The following is a 13,758-nucleotide window of genomic DNA, read 5'->3' as shown; positions in this document are numbered from 1 at the left end:
GTATTATCTTACAATATAACCATATTTGGAGGTAATTAAATTAAAATAAAGCCTTTAGGTTTGGCCTCATTTCAATTCCACTGGTGTTCTTATAAAAAGAGATAAGTAAGATATACAGAGAGGAACCAAAGATAAGCACACAAAAGGCAGGCCACGGGAAGATACAGAAAGAAAGTGGCTATCTGCAAGTCAAGGAGAGAGGCTTGGAAAGAAATTGAACCTGCCAAAGCCTTGATCTTGGGCTCCCAGGCTCCAGAACTGTGAAGAAATAAATCTCTGTTCTTTAAACCACACAATCTATAATATTTTGCTATGGCAGCCCTAGCAGACTACTTGGTAGTCATCCTAAGGGGTGTGATGTGGTATCTCACCAGAGTTTTGATTTCCATTTCCCTAGGAATTAGTGATGTGGAACATTTGTTCATGTGCTTTTTTGCCATGTGTATATTTTCTTTGAAGGAACTCTTTTTTTTTTTTTTTTTTTTTCCTTGTGGTGCTGGGGATTTGAACCCAGGGCCTTGTGCTTGTGAGGCAAGCACTCTACCAACTGAGCTATATCCCCAGCCCAGGAACTCTTGTTCAAACCTTTAATTCAGCTTTTAATTGGGTTGTTTCGTTGTCGTCAATGATGATGAATTGTAGGATTTCTTTATATATTCTGGACAACTACCCCTTAGCAGATATGATTTGAAAATATTTTCTCCCATTCTTTGGATTGCCTTTCCACTCTATGGATTGTGTCCATATGCACATAAAAGTTTTAAATTTTTGATGTAATCTATCAATTTTTGCTTTTGTTGACTATGCTTTTGGTACCATATCCAAGAAAATATTGCCAATTGAATGTTATGAAGTTTTTCCTGTTTCCATCTAAGAGTTTTATAGTTTCTTTTATGTTTTGGTCTCTGATACATTTTGAGCTGATCTTTATATATGGAATAATCAAGAGTCCAATTTGTTAGAGCGGTCTGAGGCAGCTGGATGCGGGCAGAGAGAGAGGCAGCCCCTCACATCAAAGAACAACCAATCAGACACGGACAGATAAACCCTAGTGGCGTCTAGCAACTGCCCGTCCATCCACGGAGTCCTCAGCCAATCCCAGAGGGACACAAGTCCCTGTCAGGATCTCCGGTCAACCCCAGGGGGACACTAAACCCAAGCCCCGCCCCCCCATCCTGGACTACAAAAGCGCAGCTCCACCAGAGCCAGCCAGATTGCAACTTCCGCAGCCCTTCACTCTGGCAGGCTGCCGAATCTCACCAGAGAGTCAATCCCAATAAAGCTTTGTTCAGCTGCTTTTGATCTTACTCCTTTTTGGCTACCCACATCCAACCTTACACAATTATTCTGCATGTGGATATCCAACTTTATAAGCTGAGTATGGGAAATCAACCCTTGGGTCTAAATGAGTCTGTAATTCCTCCAGACTCCCCACCTGGACCCTGCTATGTATGATAAGGCAGGGTTACAGGATGCAGGCTGGAAGTATGACTTTCAGAAAGCACTGTGTTGATGCAGATAAGAACCTGTGCTAGGAATGTTAAGGATACAAGTGGGATGTCTCCATTTCCTAGGACTTTCAGAGCCACTTCAATTGTATGAAGGATTATTGTCTCTTATTCACCTAACTCCACCTTTCCCTTTTTTTTTTTTTTTTTTTTTTTTTTTGGTACCAGAGATTGAACACAGGGGCATTTAACCACTGAGTCACGTCCCAGCCCTTTTCATTTTATTTTATTTTAGTTTTTGGGACAGTGTCTCCCTAAGTTGCTTGGTGTCTCAGTGTTGCTAAGGCTGGCTTTGAACTCATAATCCTCCTGCCTCAACCTCCTAAACCTGCTGGAATGAGGATGCCACCACACCCTGCCTAACTCTACCTCTTGCTCTAGCACTTCGTCACAGGTTTTGGCTAGTTCCATACAGTGAGGTCTTTTGTGACTTCTCAGGAACTCACATGCACAACATGGAAGCCCAAAGGAGTCAACCCTGTGAGCCCACTCTTGACTTATGGGGTGTGGGAGCTGGTAGACAAATGCATCTCTCTTTCATCCTCTAGTTAGAGTTCTTGTATGCACTATGTAAGACTTCACAGATGGCCCAGGCAGAATGAAATACCAGTCACTTTTGCAGTGGCCAGCACAATATACACTCTTGTTTTACTTCCCTTCACCCCCTAGCCCCTTTCTGCCCTGCTTCTCCTTGGAGTCCCATCACAAATAAACTACAACCACACAAACCTTTGTCTCAGGCTGTAATTCCAGGAGAACCTAAACTAAGACAGACACTATGGAGTTACAGAGTGCCTTGCTCCTGATAAAGTACCTACCCACTCAATTCAATGTCCTTCTGCTTTGTTTCCTTGACTGAGAAGGGATCAAAGAGAAAAGATGATGGGGAACTTGGAGGTGATTTTCTATAAGTAGAAATTGAATTCCTCTACATCTCATTGTTTTATTACTGCAGGAAATGGATCCATCTCAAAATCTTCCCACCAACTATTTCCAAGTGGCTGGAATGGGGAAAAAATGGACAACAACATTTGTAGGGACACATTTCTTAGTACACCATTTATTACACGTGGGGGTTTTCTACCTCTTTCTTCAGGAAACTGAGGCATAGTCTTTTTTAAAAAATATTTTTTGTTGTAGATGGACACAGTTCCTTTATTTTGTTTGTTTAGTTCTTCTATGTGTTGCTGGGGATCGAACCCAGTGCTTCACACACAGCTAGGCAAGTGCTCTACCTCTGAGCCACAACCCCAGCCCACAGAGTCTTCTTGCTGAAGCCAAATGGGAGCTAGTTTCCCGGAAAGTTAAACAGATACGCTGAGTAACACACAGTTTTGCTTACTGGTAGGAATAGAAGGAAAATAGGAACAAAAGGCACTGGGGAGGAACCCTGAGCTACAGGTCAGGAAACTGCTTCAATCAGCTCTGTCACCAAGGCAAGTGAACAGTTCATGAACTCTCTCAGACCCCACCCACCTCTCCCAGCTCACTCAGCAAGCAGATGCCTTTCTTTTGGTTTCAGCTGAGATTCCAGGAGCTACAGCTGGATAGGGTTAAAGGGCATGAGACTATAAGAAAGGATCTTATATAAAATTGGGCTCTAGAAACTGAAACTGTCCGAAGGCTGCTGTGCAGACAGGCAAAGAGAGAATTGCCACCGGGTGACCTAGGAGAAGGCACAGAAAGAGGCAGAGTCCCATGGCAAAACCAGAGCAAATCTCCTAACAAGCCCATATACATAGCATGTATGTTTTGTGATATTCCAATGCCACAGCTCTGGGTGGGAGATTAACTCTGAAGAGACACCAAGTCAGTTCAAATATCGTCCATCTCTTTTTACTCAAAGTAAAATTCATGAACTAATGCATTGGCTAACTAATGCATAATCTCAGCTCCATTTCAGATCTACTGAATGGGTCTGCCTTTTTAGTTAGTTAGTTTTATTTTGTTTTGGTACTGGGGATTGAACCCAAGGGTGCTTTACCACTTAGCTATATCCCCAGCCCTTTTATTAATTTTTATTTTGAGACAGTCTTCCTAAGTTGCTTAGGGTCTCATCAATTTGCTGAGACTGGCCTCAAACTTGCCATTCTGACCTCAGCCTCCTAAATTGCTGGTATTTCAGGTGTGTGCCACCATGCCCGGTTCAGCCTGCATTTTAAACAAGATCATGGGTTGATTCTCATGCTCCTTAAAGTTTGAGAAGTATTGTCATTGAATCAGTTTGTCTGCATGTTTCCTGGTTGTCAGTGAGCAACTTGTTAAGGTATTTTCAACAAGGAGGGAGAGGCATAATTCCATCAGGCATCTTGGGAAGATACCTGGACACTTGGGCTGTCTTGGTGAGTGAGGAAGTCACTGATATTTAGGTGCCAGGGATGCTAAACATCCTGCAAACTATGGGATGGTCCCACAGAGCAAAAAATTGTTCTGCCCAAATGACAGCGATTTTCCTGGTAAGAAACAAGTTGGCAAATTCTTCATCTGTAAAATAAGCATTTGGGTTTATTTGGATTCCAATGTTTCTCCCGACTCTAAGACTCTTTTGTTCTACCACTGTTTTCATATCTATTTAGAAAGTTCTCATTGCTCCCTCTAATTATGGCTTCTATATGCCTAAGTCATTTTTATTTAGACAATCCAATGGAACCAGTCACAGGGATTAACCATACATTCATATCACTCCCTTGTAAATATAACTTGCCCATTTGGGTTAAAATTCAAAGAGCTCTTTTAGTCAATTATGATGCTGATAAAACAAAGCAATTTGGAAATGCTTATAGTCAGCAAAGTCTTTTGCTAGTTAGTAATTTAAAGATCATCCTTGCTTGGTTAGATTTTAGATGGAGAGGCTCTCTCCACACCTTACATCTAGCTGGAGATCTTGCTGGGTTGGCATGGGAAAAGGAACCCTGAAGGAGATGCGGTTCTGTGGCAGCTGTTTCCATTGTCTCTAAAGAAAGACTTAAGAAATTAAGTCACAGAAAAATTCCCTCCAATCACCACAGTAAAGAGACAGCAATATCCCACAAGAGAGTCTTTCCCAGGATGGTTTCCCCTGGAATTTAGTATAGTAGTATCTGTCAGAGCACTAGTCGCAGCATCTTCTAGTTCAAAAATTAATGGCACAAAGCACAGGTTTTTGATAACTGGTGTTTGCACAAACTTCCTCTATCTATGTATTGGTGGCTAGTTACTGAGCTAAGCAAATAAGAAAAACCATGTGGACTCTTGAGGCTTGGACTCTAAGTCAATCAGTAGTGCACTAGTTATGGCCCTAACATTGTCCTGGTCAGCAGTATAAGAGAAGGCATTTTTTAAGTGATTGGGGAAAGCCATTGATTGATAAAGACAGTTAAAAATAATAAAAATTTGCTTCAATGCTTTAACACAAAATGTATAAATGTGTATGATTTGTCTGCCCTTATTAAAATCCTTTTCTTTGAATCTGCTGATTTGGAGGATTCCTTAACCACATTTTTGCGTTAATGATATGTATAATGCAATTGCTATATCATCCAGTTTCAGTTTAGTTTAAGGGTAGAACAAGAATTTAAGATAGGAGACAATTTCAGTGCAGAGTTCTAGATTTTGACTTCTTGTTTTCTAATATTTTATAGTTATCTTGTCAAATATTTTGATAACAATTTTTAAAACTCTGCTAACTCTTGCCAAAGGATTCAACTGTTTTCATAGAAACAGTAACATTTTTTCTTTTGATATTCATATTTATGTTTGCATTAATTTAAATTACATAATTCCAATAACAAGTTCCACAGGCATGAACAAGTTTAAAAATCAGTAGTGCAAGGTCCTCATGCGAGTGGCCTTCTGGGAATGAGAATTTGTGAAGTCATGAATTTGTGTGCCTTTTACAAAGAGAATGGAGAGCACCTGTTAACCTGAAGCAGTTTATTTAAATAGTTATTTATTACGGACTGAATGATGTGTTCCCTCAGAATTCACATGTTGCAAGAAGTGTACTCTCAATTTTGAAGGTGCAGGATTTTGTGATGCAGATTTCCTAGGAGAATCTATGTTCCAATGGACTATTTCAAACAACATGCATGTACACAAGATTAAGTTTTGTCAGACAAATTTTTAATTGAGAATATACTTTTCAAAGAGTCTGAGTATTTTTACTAGAAAATTTTGTACTTACTAGGTGCCAAGAAGTGTGCTTGCCTGAGGACATCAGAATAATCTGTCCCCATCTTAAGGAGAATCCTTCATTTGTTTTTGTTTTGATACTGGAGATTAAACCCAGGGGTGCTTTACTACTGAGTTATATCCTCACTAATTTACTGAGGGTCTCCCTAGATTGCTGAGGCTGGCTCTGAACTTGCAATTGTTCCCCCTCAGCCTCCTAAGTAGCTGGGATTATATGTGTGCACCACTGTGTCTGGTAGAATCCTTCATTTCTAAGACAAATTTTCTCTTTAAAATGTTTTCCCTTTTAAAGTACCTGTGAAGTATTGATGAAATTTTGCCAGGCATGGTGGTGTGCATCTCTTTTGGGCAGACTGAGGTAGGAGACTCTAAAGTTCAAGGCTGGGTTGGGAGACTTAATGAGACCCCATCTCAAAATAAAAAAAATAAAAAGGGCTGGGAATGTAGCTCAGGGATAGAGTACCCTGGGGTTCAATCCCCAGAAAGACTAAATAAATAAATGCATAAATATGTTGGTGAGTTTGAAATGTGAATAGAATGAAACATGAATGTATTTTGAAAATTTGAAGTATCCTGTTCAGCAGTTGTCAATCTTTTTAGAATGAATACTTATATAGACAGCTATTCAAAATATCAGATTATATCTTTCTATTTAGATATGGGGAATGAACAAGGACAGGGATTCTCCCAATATCTTCTAGTTGAACCCAAATAAATGTGTAATTGCAACTGTGGTTAAGCCATCACCATTATTTATTATAACTTAATCACACAATACTTTTCAAACATATATTTTATATAGATTATATTATATCTTCTAGAGTCTTCTGAAGAAATAAATTAAATATTTTACTCTTAAGTAAAAAGTTATATCCAAGAAAATTAGATTCCATTATAGGAATTGAAACCCATTTGTAGAGTGTACTATTTGCCTCAAGGGTTGATTGTATTTAATTTTAAAATCCACTTATTTTTTTGGTAAAATCCATTTATCTTTGAGCCTTTAATGCTTTGTTCATTTTCTGATGTAACAATTATTATTGAGTGATCTATGCGAATGCTATCAATCATGAACCAACCAATTTTAGTCTTAAAATGAAAATAAAATCTTCAAAAAAATTCATACATTGAAGTGCTAACATCCAGTGTGGTTGTAATTACAGTAAGGAAGCAATTAAAGTTAAATGAGAATATAAGAGTGGGGCCCTGATCCTGCAGGATTAGTGTCCTTATAAGAAAAATCCAGAAGAGCTGGCTCTGTATTGCCAGGATAGAACACAACTGCAAGGCAACTGTCTGCAATCCAGGAAGAAAGCTTTCTCCAGAAACCTACCCTGCTGGACCTGATCAGGGACCTCTAGCCTCTAGAACACAGTTCTGCTTTTAAACCATAAACCATCTGGTCTGTTGTTTTTTTTTTTTTTTAATGGCAGCCCAAACAGACTAATACATTATCCTTTTATCCTTAATATTTAATACTATTTCTTTGTATAGTATCTCTGGTCCTAAGGAACAATTAACCACAAAGTTCAGTTGGATCAATACAAAGTTATTACAATGTGTGGAAAACAGACTTAAAAGTGAAGCATGTAGGGGCTGTGGCTGTGGCTCAGTGGTAGAGTGCTTGCCTACTACATGTGAGGCACTGGGTTTAATCCTCAGCACCATAAAAATAAATAAATAAATAAAGGTGTTATGTTCACCTACAACTAAAAAAAAAAATTTTTTTTTTAAAGTGTAGAACATAAATCAATGGATCCTGATAAATAGCACATTCCAGTTTTTTTTTTTTTTTTTGTACTGGAGATTGAACTCAGGTGCACTCGACTGCCGAGCCACATCCCAAATCCCATTTTGTATTTTATTTAGAGACAGGGTGTCACTGAGTTGCTTAGCACCTTGCTTTTGCTGAGGCTGTCTTTGAACTCGAGATCCTCCTGTCTCGGCCTTCTGAACCACTGGGATTACAGGTGTGCACCACCATGCCCAGCCATATTTTAATTTTAATTCAGGAAAATATTAAAATGTATTTGGAGGTCTAATTCTAGTAATTAATTAATATATATAACTTATTTGAAGCAGCGCCTGTGTCTATGACTAAAAAATGATCTCTGATAGCCTATTATAGGTTAGACAGCTTTCCTCTTGTAACATCTGTTAACAAGAGTCTTGTGATATTACTACAACTATCCTTTAAAATGAGGAAACACAAATTAGGAACAAGACAAAAGTATTATTATTACTTTTCTTTCTATTGGAAGTCCTACTCAATGTAAGACCTAAGAAAAACAAAGAGACATTAAGAATTAGAAAATCATAAAATTTTCATTTTTTAAAAAAGTTTTTAGATGTTGATGGATCTTTATTTTATTACTTATATGTGGTGCTGAGAATCAAACCAGGTGCCTCACACATGCTAGGCAAGCCCTCTATCTCTGAGCCACAACTCCAGCTCCATCATTTTTAATTTCTATGTTTTTCTATCTTATAATATCCAAGGGAATTCACAGATAATGGTTGTACAAACCAACTGTATTCTTAAAAACTAGCAATAAATAGTCTAAAAGTACAATTTTTGAAGATACTGTTAAAGTATAATAGCAGTAAGGCATCCAGATTCTGCAATCTGACAAATCTGGGTTTCAGTTTCCCCAGTCCCTGCCTTGCTGCAGTCCCAAGATCTCAATGCTGTTTCAACTTACAGAGAGACCACCAGGGATGCACTCACACAAAGGAGCCACCCTGCAAAGAGGCAGCCAGATGGCGGCCACTGGCACACCCAGCAGGAAGACCTCAGGTGCAACCACACCTGCAGGTACCCCAACAATATATCTCCAGGCCCTGGCTAGAATAAATCTTTAAGAATGGTGAAATAGGACTGGGGCTGTAGTCAGTGGTAGAGCACTTGCCTAGCATGTGTGAGGCACTGGGTTTGATCCTTGGAGACACATAAAACTAAGTATAACAAAGGTATTATGTCCATCTACAACTAAAAATTTTTTTTTAATGGTGAAATAGTTTTATAAAGTGAAAAAGGAAACTTAAAGAAAGACAAGGGTATCCAAGATGGCATACTAGAGGGAGGCTGCATTCCTTGTCACTCCATGACTCAGGATTCAAGCAGAAGAAATACTGTTTCTCTGTGAGGAAGTTGTCACTACCCATGGATCCTCTGCTGTTTGCTCCCTGCTTCATCCACTGCAGTGGCCTGCCATTTGCCAGCATATCACCCTCCTTTTGCACCCAGATGGCTCACTGACTCTGCTGACCACCCACCGTTTGCCTGTTTGCTCACCTTTCACCTGTCCATTGCCCACTGCCCAACCACCACCTGCCAGTTGCCTGCAGATTGCCTGCCGCCCACTGCTGCCTGGAAGTCTATTGTCAGGGTACCTCCAGGTTTGGTTATATGTGGCTGCTGCCATCTTTGGTCATCAGCCAGGGCCTGGGAATCCAGGGCCAAGGGGCCTGCAGATTTGTCACTGTGATCACTGCCTTAGGGTGCAGTTGCCTCACCAGCCAGGGCCTGTAGATATATTGTTGGGGTACCTGCAGGTCTGGTTGCACCTGAGGTCTTCCTGCTGGGTGTGCCAGTGACCACCATCTGGCTGTCTTTTTGCAGGGTGGCTCCTTTGTGTGAGTGCATCCCTGGTGGTCTCTCTGCAAGTTGAAACAGCATTGAGATCTTGGGACTGCAGCAAGGCAGGGACTGGGGAAACTGAAACCCAGATTCATCAGATTGCAGCTGGATCTGTGTGGGCCAATCTGGGCTTGGAAAGCCTGTGGAAATCTGGGGGCAGTTCCCTAGGGGGAGCACAGGTTAGAGAAACTGGAGAAAACTGGGCTCTTTCCAGCTTAGTGAGTCTGAAGTACAAGGGAACAGAAGGGACCAACTATAATGGGTGTGAAGACTTGAAGAGGTTGTGAGGGTATTTTGCTGTCAGTTCCATCAGCCAAACTGTCCAGTACCCACTGGACTGGAGCTAACATCAAACTTCAGACAACTCCACCTATCAGTGGAGAAAGGAAGCTGAGACTTTCCTTTTTTTTTTCCCCTCTCTCCCACATCTGTATGATCTTTGAAGCCAAATATTTTTCATTATTCAATTTATTGAGGAATGGAATGTCTGAATAGTAAATTATGACTTTGTTGTGCATTCTTATTTAATTTTTTCTTTTTAAAAAAATCTGTATTTTTTCTCTCACTTATCTGTCTCCCTGGATTCTCTTTCTCAATTCTCTCACACTAACAGCCAACCTCTATTAATTCCTCCTTCACTCTGACTATAAATTTTTACCTCTGTTTTCTTTCATTCTCCTTCATAAACACCACATCCTTTGCTACTTCTGTTCCCTCTTTGTCATCCATCATTTGAAATGGTAAACACTTTGAGCAAACTTACTATTTTTATTGTAGACAATAATTGAATACATCATTTTTGTTTATTGTGACAAAACTGTAGATGTCTTAATAGGAGCTATTTGGTTTAAGGTTGTTTATTGTTTGCATTGGGTGCTTTTAATGTTGGTCTCCCCCTTAAGGTGATGTACTGGAAACCTTCAGGAACACTATAAGAGTACAGGTAGAAACTGTACTGCCTCGGATCCTTACCACTAGTTGGAAAGATAGGCAAGCAACATGAAAAAACAAGGGAAAAAAGCACCTCAAACAAATCAAGATATTCCAACAAAAGAATCCATAGACCACACAGTAGAAGAAATGTCAGAGAAGGAGTTTAGAAGGTACAGAGTTAGGATGATCCTCAAAATAAATGATGGTATCAAAGAGAAAATATAGGAAGTGAAAGATTACTTCAGAAAATAGGCAGAGATTATAAAAAGGAATCAAGCAGAAATTCTTGAAACGAAGGAAACAATAAACCAAATTAAAAATTCAATGGAAAGTATCAGCAACAGACTAGACCACTTAGAAGAAAGAAACTCAGGCAATGAAGACAAAAACATACTTTTGTGTGTGTGTGTGTGTGTGTGTGTGGTGCTGGGGATTGAACCCAGGGCCTTGTGCTTGTGAGGCAGGCACTCTACCAACTGAGCTATATCCCCAGCCCAAAATATATACTCTTGAAAATAAAGCTGACCATACAGAGAAGATGGTAAGAAATCATGAGCAGGACTTCCAAGAAATATAGAAAAACATGAAATAAATAAATTTAAGATTTATCAGAAGAGATGCAGGTATGGAGATACAAACCAAAGGAATGCATAATCTTTTCAATGACATAATATCAGAAAACTTCCCAAATCTAAAGAATGAAATGGAAAATCAACTATAAGAAGCTTACAGGACCCCAAATGTACAAAATTACAGCAGGTCCACACCAAGGCACATTATAATGAGAATGACTAACATACAGAATAAGGATAGAATTTTAAAGACTGCAAGAGAAAAATATCAAGTTACATACAGGGAGAAACCAATTCGGATCCCACACCCTGAATACCAGGAGGTCCTAGAAAATGGATGCCAACTGAGAATTTTATATCCAGCAAAACTAAGCTTCAGATTTGAAGATGAAATAAAAACTTCCCATGGTAAACAAAAGTTAAAAGAATTCACAAGTAGAAACTACAGAATATTGGCAGGAAAATATTCCATGAGGAGGAAATTAAAAAAAACAATGAAAACCATAAAGGGAGGAACTACACTAAAGAAAGTCAATCAAAGTAGAAACTAAGACAAGTTAAAAACAAAAAATAACCCAAAATGGAATACAAATCATATGTCAATAATAACCCTGAATGGTAATGGCCTACACTCATCCATTAAAATACACAGACTGGATTAAAAAAAAAAAAAAAAAAAAGAGGTCGCTCCATACCTCCGGTGTCAAGCAGAGGATATCTGTTTCTTGATTGCTCACTGTCAGGTGCCTATCATCCGCCATTTGCCTGACTCTCGCCTGTCCATCGCCCCCAATCCATCACCCAATGCAAGAGGTTCACCTCCCGATCGTCCGACAACAGTCAGCAAACTGATTGCCAACCACTAGTGGAGCACCAGCTGACTGCTGTTGCCTGGAAGTTCACTGTGACAGTACCTGCAGGTTTGATTACACGTGGCTGCCACCATTTTGAGACAACAGCCAGGCCCTGTAGGACCCCAGGCCAGACTGACTGAGCCCCGTCTCCAGGATCCCTCAGCCTGACCGATCACTCCCTGCCTCTGGGGCCCTCACATTCACTGACTGCTCCCTGCCACCAGGACCCCCAGACCAACTGACTGTGCCCTATCACTGGGACCCCAGACCGACTGATTGCAACTGGCGTCCAGGATCCCACAACCACACCAAACACACCCTACCTCCAGGACCCCTGCCTGACCAACCACATCCCACCTCCAGAACCTCCTGCTGACCACAGCCACACCCTGAACTGCAGCTCCCCATTTGCAAACACATTTGGAAGCCAGAGCGGCCATCTTGGATAATCCTGGAAGCCTTAGCTCCGATCTTTAGGTGGGGCAAAACTCATCCTGAGACACCTGCTGGAGGCTTGAAGCTCATTGTCAGGTACCTCTCCTGTGTCAGGCTACTGAACTCTGGGAAGTTTCATTACTATATGACTGTTATACTGTAGATTTTCTTTTTTCTCCTTATTGAAAAAGTTTAAGTTTTTATTTCTTTACTTTTCTTGCTCTCTTTTCCTTTTGTTTACCTGTTCCCTCAGAATCTCTTTCTCCCTTTTCTGCATGCTAACATCCAATTTCTTTTGATTACACTCTCACCCTTTCTATTATCTAGAACTTCTGTATATTCTTTTCTTATCCCATTAACAGCCACATTCTACATCCCTCTGCATCCTCTTTTTCCTCCATTAGAAACTGCAGACCTTATTGCAAATCTGTTTGTTTTACCAAAAATAATATTTGAACTCATTCTGTTTAATATGACAATATTGTTATTGTCCTCATAGGGGCTATTTGGTCTAGGATCCCATAGTGTCTGAATTGGGTAGTGCTAATATTGATCTCCCCTTAAAGAAAGGATTTTGGAGTCCTATAGGGCCACTATAAGCCTATAGGGGGAAATCTGCAATACCCCAGATCTGCACTGCTAGAGGGGAAGATACATGAACAACATGAAAAAACAAGGGAAGAAAATGATCCAAACAAACCTAGATTCTACATTAATAGAATCCAATGACAGTATGTTAGAAGAAATGTCAGAAAAGGACTTCAGATTATACATGATTAAGGTGATTCGTGAAGCAAAGGATGAGATAAGAGAGCAAATGCAGGCAATGAATGATAATACCAATAAGCTGAAAGAGCAAGTGTAGGAAGCAAAAGATCATTTCAACAAAGAGATAGAAATTCTCAAAAAAAATCAAATGGAAATCCTTGAAATGAAGGAAACAATAAACCAAATTAAAAACTCAATGGAAAGCATCACCAAAAGACTAGACCACTTGGAAGACAGAACCTCAGACAATGAAGACAAAATATTGAATCTTGAAAATAAAGTTGCCCAAACAGAGAAGATGGTAAGAAATCATGAACAGAATCTCCAGGAACAATGGGACATCATGAAAACATCAAATTTAAGAATTATTGGGATTGAGGAAGATACAAACCAAAGGAATGAACAACCTATTCAATGAAATAATATCAGAAAATTTCCCAAACCTGAAGAATGAAATGGAAAATCAAGTACAAGAGGCTTACAGAACACCAAATACGCAAAAACACAACAGGTCTACACCAAGTCACATTATGTTGAAAATGCCTAACATTCAAAATAAAGATAGGATTTTGAAGGCCGTGAGAGAAAAGCATCAGATTACATATAGGGGGAGATCAATACAGATAGCAGCCGACTTCTCAACCCAGACTCTGAAAGCTAGAAGGGCCTGGAACAACGTATTTCAAGCCCTGAAAGAACATGGTTGCCAACCAAGAATCCTATACCCAGCAAAACTTACCTTCAGATTTGAAGATGAAATAAAATCCTTCCATGATAAACAAAAGTTAAATGAATTTACAAATAGAAAGCCTGTGCTACAGAATGTTCTCAACAAAATTTTCCCTGAGGAGGAAATGAAAAACAACAATGTAGGTCAG

Source organism: Sciurus carolinensis, chromosome 7, assembly GCF_902686445.1.
Source record: "Sciurus carolinensis chromosome 7, mSciCar1.2, whole genome shotgun sequence".
Classification (NCBI taxonomy): Eukaryota; Metazoa; Chordata; class Mammalia; order Rodentia; family Sciuridae; genus Sciurus; species Sciurus carolinensis.
The sequence above is the reverse complement of the archived record's forward strand: the minus strand, read 5'-3'. Positions refer to the sequence as shown.